Genomic DNA, 21,765 nt, shown 5'->3' with positions numbered 1-21,765 from the left:
TTAGTCAAATCTTGGAAAACCTAGATATACCTACACTAACTTACATTTTTGATAAACTTTACCCAGAGTACAGTCTGGGGTGGTGGGGGGCATAATATGCCCAAAGAGAGGAAAATGGTCCTTTGGGATCAGCATCTTGAATCAATTTATGAATCCAGAGGAGGTCCTGGGCCCTCTAAGAAGAATAGCTTCACAGCTGTGAATGAGAGGCAATTAGAATGAGGAGAGACAACTCCAGAGATCAATTAGAAGCTTATTTTATTAGTCTAGGTGTGGATCTGATGAGCCTGAACTAGACCTGGTGGTTTTTGAATGGAGAGAAGGTTATACTGAAGTAAAAATGTCAAGATTTGGTGATTGAATGGATTAGGTGAGTGACAGTGATGAGTCAAAAGATTACACTGAAGTTGTAAGCATGACTCACTAGGACGATGATGGTACCCCTGGATAGTAACAGTTTGGAAGTAAAGGTAAGTTTGGGTGAAAAGAATGAGTTCTGTTTTGGATAGCTTAAGCTTGAGAGACATCTAATTTGAATATCCAGAGCTGAGAATGCAGCTTTGGAGCTCAGGATAGAGACTAGGATAGATATATAGACTTGAGAATCATCTACATAGAGAATCATAATTAACACACATGGAAGGTGATAAGATCACTAAGAAAGAGAGTGTGGAGAGAAGAAAAGCCCAGGAAAGGACCTATGGACTTATCATTGATGAACACGAGCAAGGGAGACTGGAGAAACACTAGACTAGGGGAGAAAGAGAATAGCAATAAAAACTGTGTCACAAAACCTTGAGATGATAGATATCCAAGAGAAGAAACCAATCCTCAGTTTTAAATTGTAAAGAAAATATTAACTGCACCCTAATCTGTGACACAATAACAGTAAGCTATTCAGAAAAATTATAGCTGGACCCAATCTGTAAAGGGTTTAATTTTATATGGGAAGAGCCAATTGGAGCGCTCCCCTCCCCCACTGCTCCCAGACTAATAAGAAACAGGTTAGGAAGCCTCTCTCCAATTTAAGCAAATTACAGGGGTTTATTGAGGTGATATAAACTTAGAAATAAGAATAGAAGTGGGATACTACAACCTGATTGTGTTTAACTTTTTCCCCTACACACCGCTTTTGGTGCGTCCTGGCCGCTCTGCTGCTGCACCATTCCTCACTCTACATCTCTCCTTCAGTCCTCTGCAATTGTTGCTTTTTTTTACTACCTCTTTTCACTCTACTTCCGCAACTGCAGCTCCTCCCTTCTCCGCTCCCCTGTGCTTCTTCTCCTACCGATCAACCCTCTAGTGTCTCTGTCTCTACCCCCAGGCTATATATCCCTTCTCTCCCCTCAAACCTCAGGCCCAGCTGCATCCACACACGCCAAGCTAATTTGTTGGTGCCCCCAGGACAGATTCCAAGGCCAACAGGGGCACAATGCCCCTGTGATGGGTGCAATTGAAGCTGGGCCCTGGACAGAGGAAACTGGGGTCTTCCTGAGGCCCTTTGTGTTCATCCCTGCTGAACTTGTACTGGGCTGGGCACAGTGTGTGAGGCTTATGTGCCTGGGGTGGTTTTGGGGAGAGCAGTCATGCTGGGGGAGGGGCAGTCCATTTGGGGTACCTGAGGCTAATTTTAGCTGCTTAAAAAATTCTGAAGAAAGGTCAGGGAGGATAAGAATTGAGAAAAACTGTGGAATTTGGCAACCAAGACATCATTGATCATTTTAGTTGCAGCATTTTCTGCTGAATGATAAGCTCAGAAATCATATTACAAAAGGAAAGAATACATTGAGAGTAAGGGAAGGAGTGGTATTGAGTAATAGCTACGCGGCCCAAATTTTAATTGGGTGCTCTCTGATAATTATTGAGATTCAAAAATAATGAGAGACCCTCTAGGTCCAAAGTTTCCTCCCTTCCTATCTAAACTGCCATTTTTTAGTTATTTCTACCAGACTAATCAAGAAAGGAGCGATGAATCATGCTTCTTCTTCTACAAACAACCAGGTTTAATTAAAGTGAACAAAATTGGCAACACAGGTGAAGTTAATAAAGCCAGGGACAATGAAGCAGGGCAATAGGGGAAGAGAAAAATGAATAAGCTCCCTGGCCTCTAGCAAAGACTGACTCAAACCCCAAACTTGCTTGCTGCTCAGCTAGCTCAAAGAGCTGGCCTTGCTTCCACTCACCACCACCCTGGGGTCTGTAGGTTTCAATGAGAGTCAGCTGTGCAGTCTCTCTCCAGTTTGCTCGGAAGCTCTCCCCACACAGCTGCTCTCTCTTTCCCTTTTTTGCCTCTCCCACAGGAAGGGGAAGTTCTTAGCCACACTGAGTCTCCAATTGGTTCAACATACCCCCTGGCTGTTCCCATTACAATATGTCAGGCCCATGGGGAACTACTAGAGGAGGCTTAAATACTTAGTTGTTTCTTTTTTATTTTTTTCTATAATCCCTTCAAGTACACACCCATCTAGAGAAGGCTTTTCAAGATTACATCTTTTCAGTCTGCCCATAATGAAGCAAAGATGGAATGATGAAAACCCCAAATCAGAATTAATTTCTTACAGTTTAGATAACTATTTCAAATTTGCTGGGGGGTGTGTGAAGATATTGGACAATAGCTATCAGGAATAGTAGAATCTAATGAACTTTTTCTTTTTTTAGTTTAAGGAAGGGAATTTCCCACTCCACATCAAATGATGTGGTAACACAGGATCTAGAATGTAGTAATAAGATGTTAAGAAGTTTTCATTTGCATAACTCTATATTCCAATAAACTACATCCCATGAATACATCTTTAATCAATTTGAAAAACTGTTTTTCTATTATTGTCATTCAGTTATTTAATTGTGTTTGACTCTTTTTGACCCATGGCCATAGCATCCCATGCCTTTCTGTCTTCCACTATGTCCTAAAGTAGTACTGTCCATGGGGTTTCCTTGGCAAAGATATTGGAGTGGTTTGCCACCTTTTGTCAGAATTACTCCATATGACCTGACCCTCCTTGAGTAACCTTGAATGGTATAGCTCATGTTTTCTTAAGATATGCAAGTCCCTCTGCCACCAAAAAGACAGTGAACTAGAAGGTGTTCAATATCTTAAATGAAGGCAACTGATGTCACAGGAAATAATTTAAATTGTATGAAAAAATCAGTCACGCCTTTTTGGGACTATATATAAAAAGAGCAAGCCCATTCAGCAAATGAGTAGCTCTATGAATAGCGAGAATTTTGTGGGAGATACTCATGCAGTAGAGAAGAAAGGACTTCTTTTTCTTCAATCCACTGTGTCATTGGAACTAGTGAGCCAGTGGAAGACAATGCATCTAGTTGGTAGCAGAGACATGTGTACAAGGCCAGACACAGATATAAAGGAATAGTCAGTCATGCAAGGGTGAAAGAATCTATAAGCAGTGTGACCCAATAAAATACAGGAGAATGTTGGCTATGAATCAAGAAAGGAGTGGACCCTGAAAGCCCAGCTGAGTGGCATCAACATAGATTATATACCCTAAGGTGAGTATGTGAAAACTCTACAAAGCATAGAAAGACTTTGAAGGTATGTAGGACAGGTAATTGAGTTCCCTTTACCAAACATGTATCTTCTGCATTTGCCTCACTTACTGTTTTTACTCTGAGTTTGGATTTCATCACTCCAAGGATGACTATATTTACATGTGAATCAGTTTAAGGATTTTGGGGATATTTATGCCAGTTTTCCTTGTTATATCATATTAGCAAATGCTTTGCTAAAAGCCTAATTAAATCTATTGGCTGATTATTAATGTTAAGCATACTGGTGGGGGCTTGTGAGGGGCTATAGTAGTGAGACTAATTATTGTTCACTTTTCAGTCATGTCCATTCTTTGAGACCCCATTTTAGGGATTTTCTTAGCAAAGACACTGGAGTGGTTTGCCATTTCCTTCTTTGGCTCATTTTTACAGGTGAGAAAACTGAGCCAAAATGATTACGTGACTTGGCCAAGGTCATACAGCTAGTAAGTGTCTGAGGCTAGATCTGGAATTCTCCTCTGAAAATAAGTTGATTAGAAACTGAGCACAGTGTTCCAGATGTGATCTGACATGAGGAAGAGTATGCTAGAAAGGGCACTTCTCTTTTCATGGACACCATGCCTTTCCTATGGATGCCTTAAGTTCACATAGCTTTTGCCACTGGTCTCAGTGTTGAAAGAAAGTACCATGAAAGATTTAATTCAGAACTTTGTGGGCCAATTCATGGTACTGTGAATCTGTTGGATCCCTGGATTCAAGATCAAAAGCTTTATAATAATAAATTACTACTATATTTGCCTATGTCAGAAAAACAACTACATGCTTAGGCCACGACTTTGAAAAGTTATTGGACAGATGGTGGAGAACACAGTCACCTCCAGTTTCCTTATCTACAAGCACAGGCTCAGATTCTGCCAAGCACATTCCTTCTGTAATGTGCGCAGTGAGGTCTTTGCCCCATGACCTTTGGCTCCTCTCTCCTCCTTCGTATTCAACTCTCTCTACTTACCTGATATTTTTTGCAAACCCTAACAAGAAAATAGTTTGCCTGGTTATACCTCTATGTTCATGCTCTCTGTTTCAAGTCTTTGCCTGCTGTGGTGCAAGGAAATGGAATCCTCTCGTCTGTCTCTCTCTGTCTCTGTCTCTCTCTGTGTTTGTCTCTTGTGTCTGTATGTCTATCTGTCTCTGTCTGTCTCTCTTCTCTAAAGACTTTTCTTAATTGAATCAATAAACAAAACAAAAGAAATATAGTAATTTATAGGTTGCAATACTCAGATTGCTCCCTCTCTGCCATGGTCTTTGACTATATTCAGGAACAAGAATTCTGCCACAAGTTTGAAGATAAGAATGCAATTTAAAGCCAGAAGAAGCTTGGATTCAAAAATAATACTCACATGGACATGAATTGTAAAAAATATTAGGTAAATTCACAAAAATATCTACTGCTTAACTCAGTTGACTAAATAACCCTATAGAATGGGAGCAAGCTTCTGGGAATAATCAGCCTTCCTTGGAAGAAAGTTTGAAAGACTTTGACTTAGGGTTTAGGAAACTATTAGAATTATAGTTTCATACATTTAGATTTGATTTTTTTGTAAGGCAATTAGGGTTAAGTGACTTGCCCAGGGTCACACAGCTAGTAAGTGTCAAGTGTCTGAAATAGGATTTGAACTCAGGTCCTCCTGACTCCAGAGTCGGTGCTCAATCCACTGTGCTACCTAGCTGCCCCCATATATTTAGATTTGGAGGGGCCTTTTAGTCTAAGATCTCCATTTTACAGATGGATAACTGAGGCCTAGAGTGGTTAAATAACTTTTCTGAGGTGACACAGGTTATAAACAAAAGACTTAGGTTACAAACCTAGGTCTTTTGACAGTTCTTTTTATACTAACTCATACATGAATGAGTTCTCTAGCATCGCATCTTACTAAAATAAAAGATTCTTTTTCATAAAGTGCTCTGCATCCTTTAGGTGAGACATATTTTATATGTCACTGCAGTGAAAAGACACTTCAGAAGTCTAAGAAGAACAAGGGGCAGACCAAATATATATTACTGAGCTAAATGAAAGGATAAGAAAGGCAAATACATGGAGTAAACTACAACAGAAAAGATCAGTGAGATGAAAATGAATAAAGAATGGATGCCTTGAAAAGAAATATCTTTTTCTTCTTAAAAAAAAACTTTTAAAAATATACTTGTGGGGGACAGCTAGGTGGTACAGTGGATAAAGCACTGGCCTTGGATTCAGGAGTACCTGAGTTCAAGTCATGCCTCAGACACTTACTAGCTGTGTGACCCTGGGCAAGTCACTTAACCCTCATTGCCCTACAAAAAAGAAAAAAAAGAAAACTATACCTGTCGATTTCCTTGCTTCTGGAAATCCTTCGTGAGGATTTTTTAGTGCAGATTAGTACCCTGTCTACCTATAGTGTTGCAATTTGCCTCGAGACAAGAGTAAGCGTTAAATGACTTGCCTGAGTCACACAACGTCTTATGCTGTTAAGAGACTGAGCACTTGAACACAGGTCTTCCTGTTAGCAGAAACCGCTCTCTAACACTTACCCTGCTTTTTCAAAATAATAATTTTCGCATTGCCAGGAAGAATTATCCAATGTTTTTATAACAAGTTTGTTTTATAAATCATATCCTTAGTACTTAGCAGCATCTCACCAAAGACTCAAGATAAATGTTTGCTTTATTTTTATGCCCAAAGTCTGTTTCTTTTTAACAAGATCAATCTTGTAAAATAAACACTGATATATGATCATGAACCACAAAGGACAGATTGTTCCCATGATAACAAAATGGGAAGCCACTCTTGGGAAAAATATTGGTTCTAGAGTTCATTGTCAGCTCAAAACTAATACAGAAATAAATGGTGTCTTTTTGTGTGTGTGGAAAAAAACCTAAAAGATATTCACTCACTGTAGCCCTTCTGCCCAGGGAAAAGCTTGATCATTCCAATCCAACTGTGTTTCAAAACGTCTTTGTTTTCTCTTGAAGAACCAAATGAGTTGAATATAAATGTGCATTTCTTCTGCTTGTCAGTTACCCCAAGAATATTCACTGTTCCCTCCTTTTAGTGATTGCTCATAACAGATGACTGGAAATGAACACATTTAATCAGGGTAATATGGGGCCACCAGCAAGCATCATCATTTGAATTTCTGCAAAGAAGCCATGTTCCATCTGTTACAAGTTATTTGCCCATGCAAATAGCGGCATAGATCTATGATGGTGACTGACAGGTGAGGCCAGCCATGGAGGGTTTTTGTCTCAGGAGTGAAAGACTCTGACAGGTGTGTCTTTCTTCCCATACCCTTTTCTTGTAAAAAGACCTGAATGGATCAAATCTTTAAGATCCCTTTTTCCTTTTCTGGATTTCCCCCCCTTTTTATTCAATAGTTTAACTAGCCTTCCCTTGACAAAAGAGCTGTCTAGAATGGAAGTTTGCTATTTTATTGCTCTTTTCACTCTCTCTAGAGCATCCTAATGGGGTAACAAAGGTTGCACATAATACTGGGAGACCACTTCATCTAGGCCTGAAATGCAGCTGCCTCAGTGGTTGAACAGGGAAGTGGTTTTGATGCCACAAAAATGCTTCACTAATGTGGACAAAAAGCACCCATTCCTCCATCCTTCCAAAAGCATACAGAATGAGAACAAGTATAGGCCTCGTGTTTGTTGGTGGCATTCAGCCAGGGATGCTGTGTCTTCAGCAGCTTTTGAATGTATGCTTGGAGAGAAGGGTGATAGAAATGATTTGAAGGGAAAAAATGTGCCTTAAGCTTTGTGGCTTTTTCCCCTCCTTCCCTCCATGGGAATCTCAAGTCAGAAAACCTATTCTACATGAAATAAGGTTACCATATGATAGATTGCCTCTGTCTCCCAAAGCTAGTTCTCCAGAAAGTTATAATAGAAGATCAGAAAACTAAAAGCCCCCTATAGATGCTAGAATCCAAAAGACAAACAGCATACTAATAAATAGAAATAGACATTCCCCCACCCCCTCTTAAGCCCATGGTATGCTATGCATTATTTCAGCTTTAGCTTGCTGTCATTGCTGCAAGTCTCTATTGCCATCCAGGAGCCTATTTACTCATTTTTTTTCTTTTTTTGCTCATTTTTTATTCCTTGTCTACCTCACTACTTAGTAATATATTTAGCACCTAGTAAAGCACAGGGTGTGTTAACTGAGTTTTCCTGGGTGTGGAACTCTAGCCTGGTTGTGCTTAAGGAAGCAACCTTTCCATTGAAATTGCCTCAAGCGGTCCTACTTCACAGCCTGTTTCATCTAATATAAACAACATCCTACAGACCCTAAGAGCACAGTGTATCCCATCCCGGAGAGAGTTATTCCACTCAGTGTATTAAGTACTATGCCCTGGGGCTGAGTGCCCCAATTGGTGGAGTACAAAAGTACCTCTGGCCTAGCACTTGCGGTACATTGACTAAGTCCAGGCCCTGGAGTCAGGAAGACCTAGGTTCAAATCTAGCCTTAGTGTAGCTGTATGACCCAGGGCAAGTCACTTAGCCCTGCTTGTCCTCAGTTTGCTCATCTGTAAACTGAGCTGGAGAAAGAAATGACAAACCCACTCCAGTATCTTTGCCAAGAAAACCCCAAATGGGTCATGAAGCAGTCTGACATGACTAAAATGATCGAATGACAACAACTGCAACTAACTCACTAGAACTAGCTCACTTCAGATCCACATGACATCCCTGAAAACCTGAGCCAATAGGGGATTCTACCTATCTCTTTATCCCTTCTAAATACTTCTCTACTCCCCCCTACTTCATCTCCCTATACTTTCTGCCTAATCCTTTGGAATAGTAATCAAAGCAATCCTACCTTTGCTACAGGAAAGAATATCACAATCAACTACTTAAGCTTTCATTTACCATCTGCTTAGATGACTCCTTAGATCAAAACCCTCTTCCCTGACCACCATTCCTGCACATGTGTTATCTTATGTTAGAAGGTATTATCTTCTGTTTGGTGCCAGTGGATTAGATGATCTCAAATGTACCTGCCACATCTAAATCTCATGAAACAGATGTCTTTCTGATAGTATAAAATCATATCACCATAGACATGATTTTATATTATCAGAGACATGTTTCCTATCAGAATTATATATATATATATATATATATATACATATACATATACATATGATGTTTTTCTTCTGTTTGCATGGGATGATGGGAAAGGGAAATGAACGTTCTAACTTGTATTAATTAAAAGTTGTACTTGTAAAATATTGCTGTACGAGACATTTATTTTTGAAGCCCCTTATTATTTTCTAGTCGTTCTTTTACTATCATATAATAGCTAGATACTTTTTTAGTTTATGGACTTTCAGTCTTCACAATGCAAAATAGAGAAGGTTATCATTTATACTTTCTCCTTTTCATTATGAGGAGAGGAGGAAAGCTTAACTTAATTATTATTCCTGAATTGGGGTCAACTCTCTTACAGTCTGTTTGTTATACTGTTCTGTGAACTGTCTTGATTGATGATTTGTTGAAGAAATCAACCTTCTTGAATGTTTCCTTTATCTGATTTTTAGTTGTAAAAGAAAGAAAAACTAGACTCCAATTATTACAGCCATTACTGATTCAAAGAAGAGAAACTCATTTTTAAAAGCCCATTTGTAACAATAAGATTGTAACATACCTAAAAATGTATTCCCACAACTGGTTTTTCATTTCATTTTAACTTCTTTGGTGGCCATCTGGAAATTAGTCATCTTAAATATCCTTCATAACATTTGCCAGTTTCAGACTGAAGCATTTTTTATTGACTGGGATATGTCATTGTACTTTTTCTACAATATATGCATGAAATGGTGGGTCCTGAGTTACTGCACCATTTGTACTTAAGTTACTATAATTATAAGTAAGATAGTTTTATTTCTTCATTTAATTATTTTTTTTCCTCGTTCATGGGGAATAATTGCAATCCCCGATCTCCATCACAAATGGGGTTCAACGGGTTACCTGCATCTGCCGGTGTAATTATTTTTTAAAAATTAATTTTAGGGGGCGGCTAGGTGGTGCAGTGGATAAAGCACCGGCCCTGGATTCAGGAGTTCCTGAGTTCAAATCCGGCCTCAGACACTTGACACTTACTGACTGTGTGACCCTGGGCAAGTATATTAACCCCCATTGCCCCACAAAAAAAAATTAATTTTAAATCAATTCCCTCCATCCAGTTTTTCTCCCTCCTATTAAGAAGGCAAGCAATATATCAATTATACATATGAAATAATGTAAACCCCATTTCTATATTAGCCACATCCCCAAAAAAAGAAAAAGAAATTATACTTCAATTTGCACTCATAGTCCCTGAGTTCTTTCTCTAGAGGTAGATAGTATTTTTCTTCATGAATTCTTTAGAGTTGTCTTGGATCATTGTCTTGATCAGAATAGCTAATTATTTCACAGTTGATCATCATTACAATGTTGATATAAAAGTGAATTCCTGATTCTGTTCACCTCAATGAATCAATTCATACAGGTCTTCCCAGGGGTTTTCTGAAACCATCCCTTTTGCCATTTCCTATAGAAAATAATATTTCTTTGTCATCATATGCCACAACTTGTTCAGCCATTCCCAAATTGATAAGTATCCCCTTGATTTCCAATTCTTTTACATCACACAAATAGCTGCTATAAATAATCTTGTACATATATGTCTTTTCTTTCTTTGATCTCTTTGGTATGGAAACCTAGTGGTGGTATTGCTGAGTTCAAAGGGTATTCATGGTTTTATAGCCCTTTATTTATTGTTCAAAATTGTTCTGTAGACTGGTAGGATCAGTTCATGACTCCACCAAGAGTGTATTAGGGTCTCTATTTTTTCCAACCTACGCCCTCATGGAAATTTGTATAATTTTTACGTCCATATTAGCTAATCTGATAGATGTAAGGTAATGCTTCAGTTTTTTGGGTTTTTTATTAGGTTGGGGGGACAATGAGGGTTAAATGACTTGCCCAAGGTCACACAGCTAGTGCGTCTCAAGTGTCAGATATCAGATTTGAACTCATGTCCTCCTGAACTCAGGGCCAGTGCTTTATTCACTGTGCCACCTAGCTGCCCCTCAGAGTAGTTTTCAATTTGCATTTCTCTAATCAATGTGATTTAAAGCATTTTTATGTGACCTATGCGAAAGCTTCTTGACCATTTTTCAATTAAGGAATGGTCTTTTTTTTTTTTTTTATAAATTTGACTCAATTGCCTATATGTTTGAGAAATGCAGCCTTTATCAGAGAAACTTGCTGTTAATTTTTATTGTATTCATTACCTATGGTACTTTTTAGCCAAATGTCATTTTCTTCATTATCTTTTAAAAATTAGGTCTATTTTGCTCTTCATATTGCCTGAGAACTAATTGCTACTCCTACATATAAAAAAATTAATCCTCGCTGAAACATAATAGATCTGCTTCAGCCCCTTATTTTAACTCTGTGTGCATCGTTCTGTTTCCTGTTTCTATTTAACAACATTATTGTCAGATTCTGATTTCTAATCCATTTTGCTCTCTGCTTCCATTGTATGAGGGAGTTCATCCCATTTACATTCACAGTTATGATTACTAACTGTGTATTTCCCTCCACCTTATTTTCTTCGGTCTTTATCCTAGTCTCTCTCTTTTTTGTTCTGTCTCTCTTCAAAAAATCTGTTTTGCCTTCTGACCATGTGTCCCTCCTCTTTATAACCTCTACCCCCCATTTTACTCTTAACCAACTAATCTCACATTCTAATTTATAAAATAGGAAAATTCTCATGCTGAGTGATTTATTAGGAACACAAATATTAGAAGTATTCAGTTCATATAATCAGAATCCTAGCATCCTCAGAATCTTAGAGTTGGAGAGACCTTAGAGGCCCAGTAGTTTAACTGTACTTTGAAAGCATCACTTTTGCAAGTGATCATCCAGCTTTTCCTTAAAGACCTCTAGTGGGGAATGGAAGACTGCATTTCCTGGGACAACCATCAATTTTGATGAGCTCCTTTTTGGATAGCTTTAATGTTGGGGAATTTATCCAAATTTATCTCTTTGTAGTTACAGCCATTAATTCTAGTTTTATCTAGGCCCTTGTCAAGCATAATATGTCTAACTCCTTTTTGTTTTCCCGACATCATTATCCTCAATACTGGAAGAAATTATCAGTACTTCCCTCCCCACCCAAAATTTCTAGGTTAAACTAGCAAGTTCCTTCTATCCTTGCTTTTATGATATGCGAATCAAGATTTCTTTTTACCATGACTTCAGTATATTTTTTACTTTGTTGATATTTTTCCTGAAATATTGCACTCAGAATTGAAATGAACTACTCAAGAAGGAATTTTAATGTTCTAGGTCTTCCCACAGCAGCCCATTTCACTTGGGGACAGCTCTTATTTTAGGCAAAACTTTGTTGACATTGGACCTTAATGTTCCCCTCTTCAATTTTCATCCATTACTCTTTAACTTATCCTCCTTGATGAAACAGAACAAATCATTATTCTCTTCCCAAGGGGTAGCCTGAAGACAGCAATCATTTCCCTCTTTTTAGAACCCACCCTTTTTAATTCACATGTCTGTGTTCCTTGCCCTAGAATAACTGGCAAGTAATTTTGATTCCTATCTTTATGCCTTGGCTTTGCACAGACCCTATGGGATTGACCAGCCCTTGCCTTCTCAGGTCTTATTTGGCCCCTGTTATCAACTCAATCTGCATTTTGTCACTATTCTGAGCCTTATAAATGGGGATATAATCTAGTAAATTATGGACTAAACCTTTGCTATTTCTAGTTCTTTTGTCCTAAACTTTAAATCTTGCCTGATAGGTATTTCATCTTGCCCTATTGAGCAGGTCCTGTTGCTTCATAGCAATGTGCCATCTCTCAAACAAGAAAGCCTTGCCAACACCTATTTGAAATCAGGAACTTACTTCTTCTCATGTTCACTTAAACCCTTCTGTCCTTTAAATGGCTTCGAAAGTTAATCAATATAGTAATGTTTCACTACTTCTTCTCATCTGTTCTATGCGTCTTATATGATATAGGTCTTGATGTCCTCAGACTGTTAGGACATAATCTTGCTCCGTTTTCAGAATTTCTCGTAAAGACTGACATATTAAAATGAATGACCTGTAGGCATAGTACAAGTAGCTCCATAATATAATATATTTCCATTTTTCATTAAAAGTCATAAAATATGTCTAGGTTGAGAAGGTCAAACCAGTACTTGAATATCTGATTGGTTATTCTGGAGTTATTAAATGTACTGAGTTATTAAACATGAAGTGTGACATCTTCAGCAATAGATTAGCAATTTCTCATTTGTGTCTTTCAACAGTCAGTTTTAGGGCATCCAGATGGAATTAACACTGTCTTCCTTTTTTTTTTGGTGAGGCAATAAGAGTTAAATGACTTGCCCAGGGTCACACAGCTAGTAAGTGTCAGATGTACTGAGGCTGGACTTGAACTCAGGTTCTCCTGAATCCAGGGCTGGTGCTTTGTCCACTGTGTGCTAGCTGCCCCAACTCTCCTTTTATAACTTCAATTTCACAGAAATCCCCATGGTACTTTTAACGGTTAAGTTACATTAATATTATCAGTGTCTTCCATATTGCTTCCTTGTAGAATAAAGGAGCCCTTGCCTAGAGGCTTTGGTACTCCTTATTGATTATAAGTTAGAAGCTCACCATGACGAGTATAATATCTGTAAATATAACATTTTAATAGAAGGTAAGACTTGATTTTTATATTCTTTTTTAAAAATTGGAGTTCCACATTCTCTCCCTTCCTCCTGCCCCTCCCTCATCCATTAAGAAGGCAAGCACTATGATATCAAGTATACATGTGAAGTCATACAAAAACATTACATATTAGCCATATTGCCAACGAAAGCAAGGAACATAAAGCAAGTGGAAAAATTATATGTTAATTTTCACTCAGAATTCTTCAGATGTTGCTCTGAAGGTGAATAGCATTTTTTCATTGTGTGCGCTCTTGGAATTGTCTCTGGGTCATTGTATGATCAAAATCAGCTAAGTCTTTCAGTAATCATGATTACAATATTGATTTTACTGTGCACATGATTCTCCTGCGTTCTGTTCACTTCACTTTCTAACAGTTCATATAAATCTTCCCAGGTCTTTTCTGCAACCATTCAAACATCTCATCTTGCAGATTATTGTTGAAATCACCTTTTGGTAAATGGACCTTGAGAGGCTCAAAGATGTCTTTGAGAAGTCTTTTTCCTCAGGATCATGAAGTTATAACTCAGGTATTACTGTTGCCCTGGTAATAGTTTAATGAAATTAGAGTTTAGTACTTGGAAATTAACAGACCTAACTAGTAAACCTACAAACACAAACCTATAGTATAATAACAAATATCACAATGGGGCATTCTTATGACATTCAGAAATGCAAACCCAGAAATGAGCCATTATAGAATTCATAAATCAGGGAACTGATTCAATGTACATTAACTGACCACATATTGAGGCAATTTTCAGCACCTTTAGTAACAGTAAATGGGTTCCTGTTGGCCAGTCCTGTTTCTGCATATTTTCCTCCCATTCTTCTCAATCAATCTGTTCAAATTCAGAAGCTAAAAATTCTCCATCAAATAATAGGAGACAGGCTCGGGATACCAAATCATTGCAGCCTTTTTCTTGCTGTGAAATACTAGATGTTGGGTGACTTTTCAATTTAACATATTTTCTTCTGGCAGAATATGTCATTGCTTTTAGATATTAACCTGTGATATTGAACATAAACATGACCATAGCTACTTCACATTCATAATGTGCTACTTATTTTGAGTTTTATCATTTTAAGTCTTCAATTGACATTTGGAATTTTTTTTTAAAGTTCAACCCTTATACTGTTATAAGGTTTCCAGTATATTCTGAAGAGTGACTATGGCATTACAAGACTAATATTTTCCTGATGTAATTTATTTTATACTGCATTATTTAATGAAAATAGACTTGATCTAAACCACAATTTGTTTCACCAGCAACTCTTACTTTTCTTTTCTTTTCTTTCTTTTTTTTTTTTGTGAGGCAATGGGGTAATTGACTTGCCCAGGTCACACAGCTAGTAATTGTTAAGTGTCTGAGGCCTGATTTGAACTCTGGTCCTCCAGAATCCAGGGCCAGTGCTTTATTCCACTGTGCCACCTAGCTGCCCCTCACTAGCAACTTTTTAAAAAATAGTATTTTATTTCTCCCAGTTACATGTAAATACAATTTTAAATATTTATTTTAAACAACTTTTGAGTTCAAATATTTCTCTATCCCTCCCTCTCCCTTCGCCCTCCTGAGACTGTAAACAATTTGATATAGGTTATACCTGTTCAATCATGCAAAACATATTACCAGGGGGCACTGGCTTGGATTCAGGAGACCTGAGTTCAATCCAGCCTCAGACACTTGACACATATTAGCTGTGTGGCCCTGGGCAAGTCACTTAACCCCTCATTGCATGCAAAACACAAGCAAAACAAACAAAAAACCAAAACAAAACCATATTACATGTTAATCATATTGTGAAGAAAGATACAGACTCAAAGGAAAAGAAACATGAAAAAAAATACAGGAAAGTAAAAATCAGTATGTTTTGATCTATAATTTCAGGTTACACTTAGTTCTTTTCCTGGAGATGGATAGTGTCTTTTCATCATGAGTCCTTTGGAATTATCCTTGGATCCTTGTATTGCTGAAAGAGTTAAATTATTCACAGTGATCACTGTACCGTATTACTGTTACTATGTACATTGTTCTCCTGATCTCAATGCCGACTTTCCAAGAATGCTTCCATTTGTGTTACACTTTCAAGGGCAAATTATTTTTTTTAATAAATTTTGTCTTCTTTTTCAATAGTCAAAAAATCTGCCTTTCTCCTTTCCACTCTTCTCCATTGAGGAGAGAAACAAAACCCCTTGTTACAAACATGTGTAGTTCAGCAAACAAATTTCTACACCAACCCTGTCTGGATACAAATTGTTAATAGCAGTGATGGTGGCGATAGTAGTAGTAGTAGTGAAACACATCTCTTCAGATAATCATTTGGCTCAGGAAGTTTCTTTACAGTGATTGATTTTGTAAATTTATTGTAGTGATCTCAAAGCTTCTGTTTCAATTATTTGTTTATGATGAATGTTTTGCAATACATAGGACACAAAAATGCAAAGACAAGGTATTTAAAACAAAATTGTTGGTCATCACTTATTTGAATCTTCATGAAAAAAACAACTGAGAACACAAATGGAAACATTCTTCCAGCTACTATATCATATTTCCTTTATTCATGAGGGAACTTCCCTTTTAGGTAGGACAATGCAAAAAAATAAGCAGTTGGTTAGTTAAGATAGGAAGAAGATAATGAGAGGATATAAACTTTTTTGAAATCCATCAGGAGAAAACTGAAGGAAAGCAATCTCTTATTTTTCTTCAAAATGACAGAGCCATACTTAATTATCCAACTTGTTTTATAGCATAGCTCAATTTTTTGTGGGAATTATGGCAAATGGAATTATTGTAATAGTGGAGTGGCCTTCGAGTTTATCAAGAGGAAAGGGTCACTGGCATACAACTCCCTTCTGAGCAGTCTGGGATTCTTCAGGATTTTTTTACAAGTATAATACTTGTGCATAATTTGATCTTTTTCCTTTACTCTAGAGCAACCTATACCCCTTGAAGTATTTTTATTTTTCTTCTTCATAAATGAAAGTCAATCTTTGGCTTGTACCTGTCTTTGTGTCTTCTACTGTGTGACGGTCACCCAGCATCATTCAACCCTTCTTTTCCTGGTTGAAGTCGAGGATCACTAGGCTCGTGCCATGGTGGATTCTGATTTCATTGCTGTTTTCATCTGCCATGACTGTAGTCCATGGGCTACTCTATTGGCCAGAGAGCAAAAAGGAGCTGAGAAGATTTTTGTTAGGAAATGACACTGTCCAGGATATTTTCCTGCATCTGTTTCCAGTTCCAGTTCTTGTTCTGGGGTTGATAGTGCCATTTTTCATGTTCAATGCTGCATCATTTCTATTGCTCTATTCTCTGTGTAGACACACTAGACAGATGAGAGGTATGGCAACTGGCTTTAGAGACCCAAGCACCAAAGCTCATATTTGGGCCATAAAATCAATATTCTCCTTCCTTGTCCTCTATAGCACCTATTATTTTGGGATAGTGATACTATTTTCTGGAGTGTTTTCTCAAAGGACTGATATGCTGTTAATTTTTTTCTCATTGGCTTCTTTATACCCCTCTGGACACTCCATCATCTTAATTCTAGGAAATTCAAAGCTGAAGCATTATATAAGAAAGTTTCTGCTCTCTTCCAAGTGCTGTCTAAGAAGAGGTTCATCGCTAGACTCTACACAAACCCAATAAAGCATGCTGTTTCTAAACCTGCATCACTTAATTATAGGTGTTACAAATCGATTTGATATACATTTAGGTTTAAAAAAAGGGGCAAGTTCATGATGTTGTCACCCTTCTGGAAGATTCAATGGACTGTCAGGATAACTTGTATTTTGAAGATCAGGACTCAATGTCATACTTAATGCTGAAGTCCAGGTAAAGACTCTTTCTTCTGGTATTGAAAGCACTGACTGAACATCTCCTCTCTCCTGGTATACCTTTGTTTGGGGAGACTCTCAAAACAGTCCTGAAGTTCACAGAGAAAGGAGGCAATTCCTTTCCTTGTCACCAGAGGGGAAGGTGAGGACAAGTTTGACTTTTATCTCTACCTGTCTGAATGAATTTCCAGATGTTGTGGTTATGTGACCCATCAACTGCTAAAATTCCCAAACAGATGGATAAAGAAGATTTGGGAGTCCAGTATTCAGATTAATTTGCCTTAATGCGCCCAGATAAAAGAGGTGATGTGAAGAGGCATTTCAGGTTGCATCCTGTCCACAAAGCTATGGAACCCTTTCCTTGGAGACAGCAATGGTCAAAGATGTTGTATTCTCAAAGGCAGAAATATCACAAGTAGCATAGGCTGGAGATATTTCCATGTGTTTATGGAAGAAATTGATTTTCAACCTCATTTGAATTGAATTTGGTTCTAAGATGTATATTCTAAAAAACTACTTCAACCCTATTTTTTTTTTCTTTTGGGGTAAGTGTATTAACGCAACATTTTCTCCCAAGTTAGACTATGCTTTGGAGGCTTTTATGAGAGCCTGAGGTAATTGTATGGGTTAGGAATCCTGATTATTGAATCTACCTCTGTTAGTATCTTTTTTGTCCAATTTTCTAGCATAGGTATATATATGTGTATCTATATAATATATGTGTGTGTGTGTGTGTGTATATATATATATATGTGTGTGTGTGTGTTGTATATATATGTGTGTGTATCTATATATATGTATGTGTATATATATATGTATATATGTGTGTGTATGTATATATATAAAGTATGTGTGTATATATATATGTCTATAATGTGTGTGTGTGTGTGTATAATATATATCTATATGTATTTATATCAAGCAGCAATAAGTTCATAGCAGTAGTGAGTTCTTAACCCTGGGGCCCTCCATGTGAACTTGGTCTTTTAAACTCATTTTGATAACTTATTCCTAATATAATTAGTTTCTTTTCTAATCCACTATGTATTTTATTTTAAACATTTAAAAACATCACTCTAGGAAGAGCTTAATAGGCCTTCACTAGGACTTCCCAAAGAGGTCCATGGTGACAAAAATGTAAAAAACAAAACAGAAACAGAAACAAACCAAAAAACCCATATGACACAGAGGGATTTCCTTTTCTGGTTCATGCAGGAGGAGGTCGGTGGGACAATGAAATAACTCTTCATTGGCTTCTGGGCCTTTTGCTTCTCACAGGCTTTGTAAAGATGGGTAGAACAAAGACCTTAAATTCTCAGCTATTATACTTTACTCTGACTCTTTTTAGAATGGTACCAGTCAACAAGCATTTGTTAAGCACCTACTGTGTGCTAGTCACTGTGCAAGGTTTTAAGGATACCAAGACTCCAAAATGGAATTAAAGGTCCCTACCTTGAAAGAGCTCACATCCTCAGTGTAGAAAGTGCTAGGAACTTACAATTTCTATAGACCAATGGCTCAAGAAAGATTGTATTCTGTAGTTAAATATAGTCCATTGGCTCTGCAACAGGGTTTATAAGGATACATGGATTGTTTCCTCCTACCTCTTTATCATGTGCTCAAGAAATGTAATTGCAGAGTGTATTTGCTTAGTTGAACACTACAGTATATACAAAGTAATATCTAGCTAGATAGTTGTTCTTTCAACAAGCAAATGTTAGGTAATTAAAGGGCTAGTTAATTTTAGCTCTATAAAGTAAAATGTTTGCTATACTAATTATAGTAAATGGGATAATATATAAGAGTCATCAGATATAATGGGGAAAATACTGCCTAGTAACAGATTTAGAGCTACAATATTCTTTTTTTTTTTTTTTTTTGGTGAGGCAATTGGGGTTAAGTGACTTGCCCAGGGTCACACAGCTAGTAAGTGTTAAGTGTTTGAGGCCGGATTTGAACTCAGGCCCTCCTGTATCCAGGGCTGGTACTCTATCCTCTGTGCCTACCTAGCTGCCCCCTAGGGCTACAATATTCTTAAGACATCTTGGTTACATGCATACACACACACACACACACACACACACACACACACACAGAGAAACACACACATACACACATTTTACAAATGAGGAAAGTGAAGTCCAGAGAAGTAAGGTGACTTTTAGACAAGTAAAATGTGATGGAGGCAGTAATTGAACCCAAGTTGTTTGATATTAAGGTCAATCAGAAGACTTGGACTTGAAATCTGATTTTGTCCACCTATGTATCTTGGGCAAGTTGACCTTCTTCAGTGTTCATCTCTGGAAAATAAAAGGGTGAATGATGTTTTTTAAGGCCTTTCTAGTTCTAAGTCTCATGACCTACATAGAATGCATGACTAAAGCATTAGAACTCATTACACAATTGCTCCATAAAACCCTCCAGATAATGCCCATAGGACAATTCCTGGAATAGCAGAACCCACAAAAGAACAGGCCTGAGATCATTTTCCAGCCAAAGATGGCATAAGAAGGTTGGCAGGAGGGGGCTGCTGTGCCAGGGGTGGGAATAGAGCCCAACCCTGAAGGTCATGCTGACACAGATCCAGTCCCAGGCAGGCCTCACCACAGAAAGAGACCCCTGGAGCCTCTGAATCAACTGCAGAGCCAGTGTCATCTGGAACTAAGCTCACAGTCTTGTAAGAATGCTGAGAATTGGCCAAGACAGATTACAGGGATTTTTGCTGGCACTGCAGGCTGAACTTGGGTGTTTCACTCCTTCTGGAAAACTAGGATTTAGCTTGAGTGGTGGTAGCTCATGTTGGGTAGGGGAGCAGGCTCATCTGAGTTAACAACCACAGCACACAAAGTTTTCTCTGCCTGGTTAATTAGCAAGACCAGAGACAGGCCAGATGAGTGTGAACCCTGCCCCTCTTAAACATACCACCTTGAACCCCCTGAAGCTTGGGACAGTACATACTGGAAGCAGTGCCCCACTTTAAGAAGGAATTAAAAGTCAAGTAAAAGAAGGGCATGATGAGCAGACAGAGAAAGATGCAGACCATAGAAAGTTTCTTTACTGACAAAGAAGATGAAGGTGCACCCTCAGAAGAAGGATAGCAACATCAGGACTCCTACATCCAAAGCTTCAGAAAAATATGAATTGGTTTCAAGCCACTGAAGCAATTCAAAAGGACTTTGAAGATAAAGTAAGAGGGGTAGAGGGAAAAGTAAGAGAAGTTGAGAAAAAATGGAATGAGAATGAGAGGGATGAAGGGGATCATAGAAAAAGCAACAGCTTGAAAAACCAAATTGGCCAAATGGAAAAGGAGGTACAAAGTTCTGAAGAAAATCATTGCTTAAAAATTAGGATTGAGCAAATAGAAACAAATGGACTTTATGAGAAATCAAGACACAATAAAACAAATCCAAATGATGATAAAATAGAGGGCATGGAATATGATATTCAGGGGACAAAGAATTGGGATTACAACCAAGAATCACCTACCCCAGAAAAACTGTGTATAATCTTTCAGGGGGAAAAATGGGACTTCAATGAAAAAGAGGACTTTCAGGTCTTCATGATGAAAAGACCTGAACTAAATGGAAAATTTGACTTTCAAATACGAGACCCTAGAGAAGTATAAAAAGGTAAACAGGAAAAAGAAATTAAAAGTGTTGTTAAAAGGTTAAACTGCTACATTCCTATATGCAAGATGATACATCTAACTCATAAGAAATTTCTCAGTATTACTGGCAGATGATAGAAATAAATTTAGACAGAGGGCAAAGGAGGGAATTGATTATGAAGGGTTGATATCTGTAAAGCATTTACTTTTTGTTTATATATTTTTTTTTGTGGTTGGAGTTGGGTGATATGCCTGAGGATGAGCAGTGGGTGAGTGTCTTGTGACTAGGGCCAGATTTGGGCTCAGGTTTTCCTGGGTCCAGGGTGGATGCTTTGTCTTCTGTGTCACCTAACTGCCCCATGAGGACATTTTTAGGGCAAAATTAAGGTGTGAGAGGACCACACTGGGGGAGGGGGGAGGGGAGAGGTAGAATGGGGTGGAATCCCACATGAAAGAAACAGGAAAGGGCTTATGGAGTAGGGGGAGGAGCCAGGTAGTGAATGAACCTCACACTCATCAAAATTGGCTCAAAGGCCTTAATCTCATCAGAGCTGGCTCAAGGAGAGATTAACATACACACTCAATTGGGTGGAGTAATCTATCTAACCCTGTAGGAAAGTAGGAGAGGAAAGGGATAAGGAGGGAGGGGTGAAAGAAGGGAGGGCAGAGTGGGTGAGGGGACAGTCAGAAGCAAATCCCTTTCAAGGAGGGATAGGGTGAAAGAAGGGAGGGCAGAGTGGGTGAGGGGACAGTCAGAAGCAAATCCCTTTCAAGGAGGGATAGGGTGAAAGAGAAAAGATAATAGAGTAAATATCATGGACAAAGGAATAGGATGGAGGGAAACAGTTAACAATAGTAACTGTGAAAAAGAGAAAAGGGAAAAAATGTACAAAAAATATTTATGGCAACTCTTTGTGGTGGCTAATAATTGGAGATTGAAGGAATGCCCATCAGTTGGGGAATGACTGAAAAAGGCTGTGGTGTGTGATTGTGGTGGAATATTATTGTGCTGTGGGAAATGACGAGCAGGATGATTTTGGAAAAACCTGGAAA

The 21,765-nt window shown here is 38.1% G+C and overlaps 1 pseudogene; it reads left to right on the top strand.

The window, feature by feature from the left end:
• The first annotated feature begins 9,429 nt into the window (after positions 1–9,429).
• LOC122740292 lies at positions 9,430–16,917 on the top strand (annotated as a pseudogene).
• Positions 16,918–21,765: the final 4,848 nt, after the last annotated feature.

Source organism: Dromiciops gliroides, chromosome 1 (assembly GCF_019393635.1).
Source record: "Dromiciops gliroides isolate mDroGli1 chromosome 1, mDroGli1.pri, whole genome shotgun sequence".
Taxonomy (NCBI): domain Eukaryota; kingdom Metazoa; phylum Chordata; class Mammalia; order Microbiotheria; family Microbiotheriidae; genus Dromiciops; species Dromiciops gliroides.
Note: the sequence above shows the minus strand (reverse complement) of the source record. Positions and strands in the feature narration are given on the sequence as shown.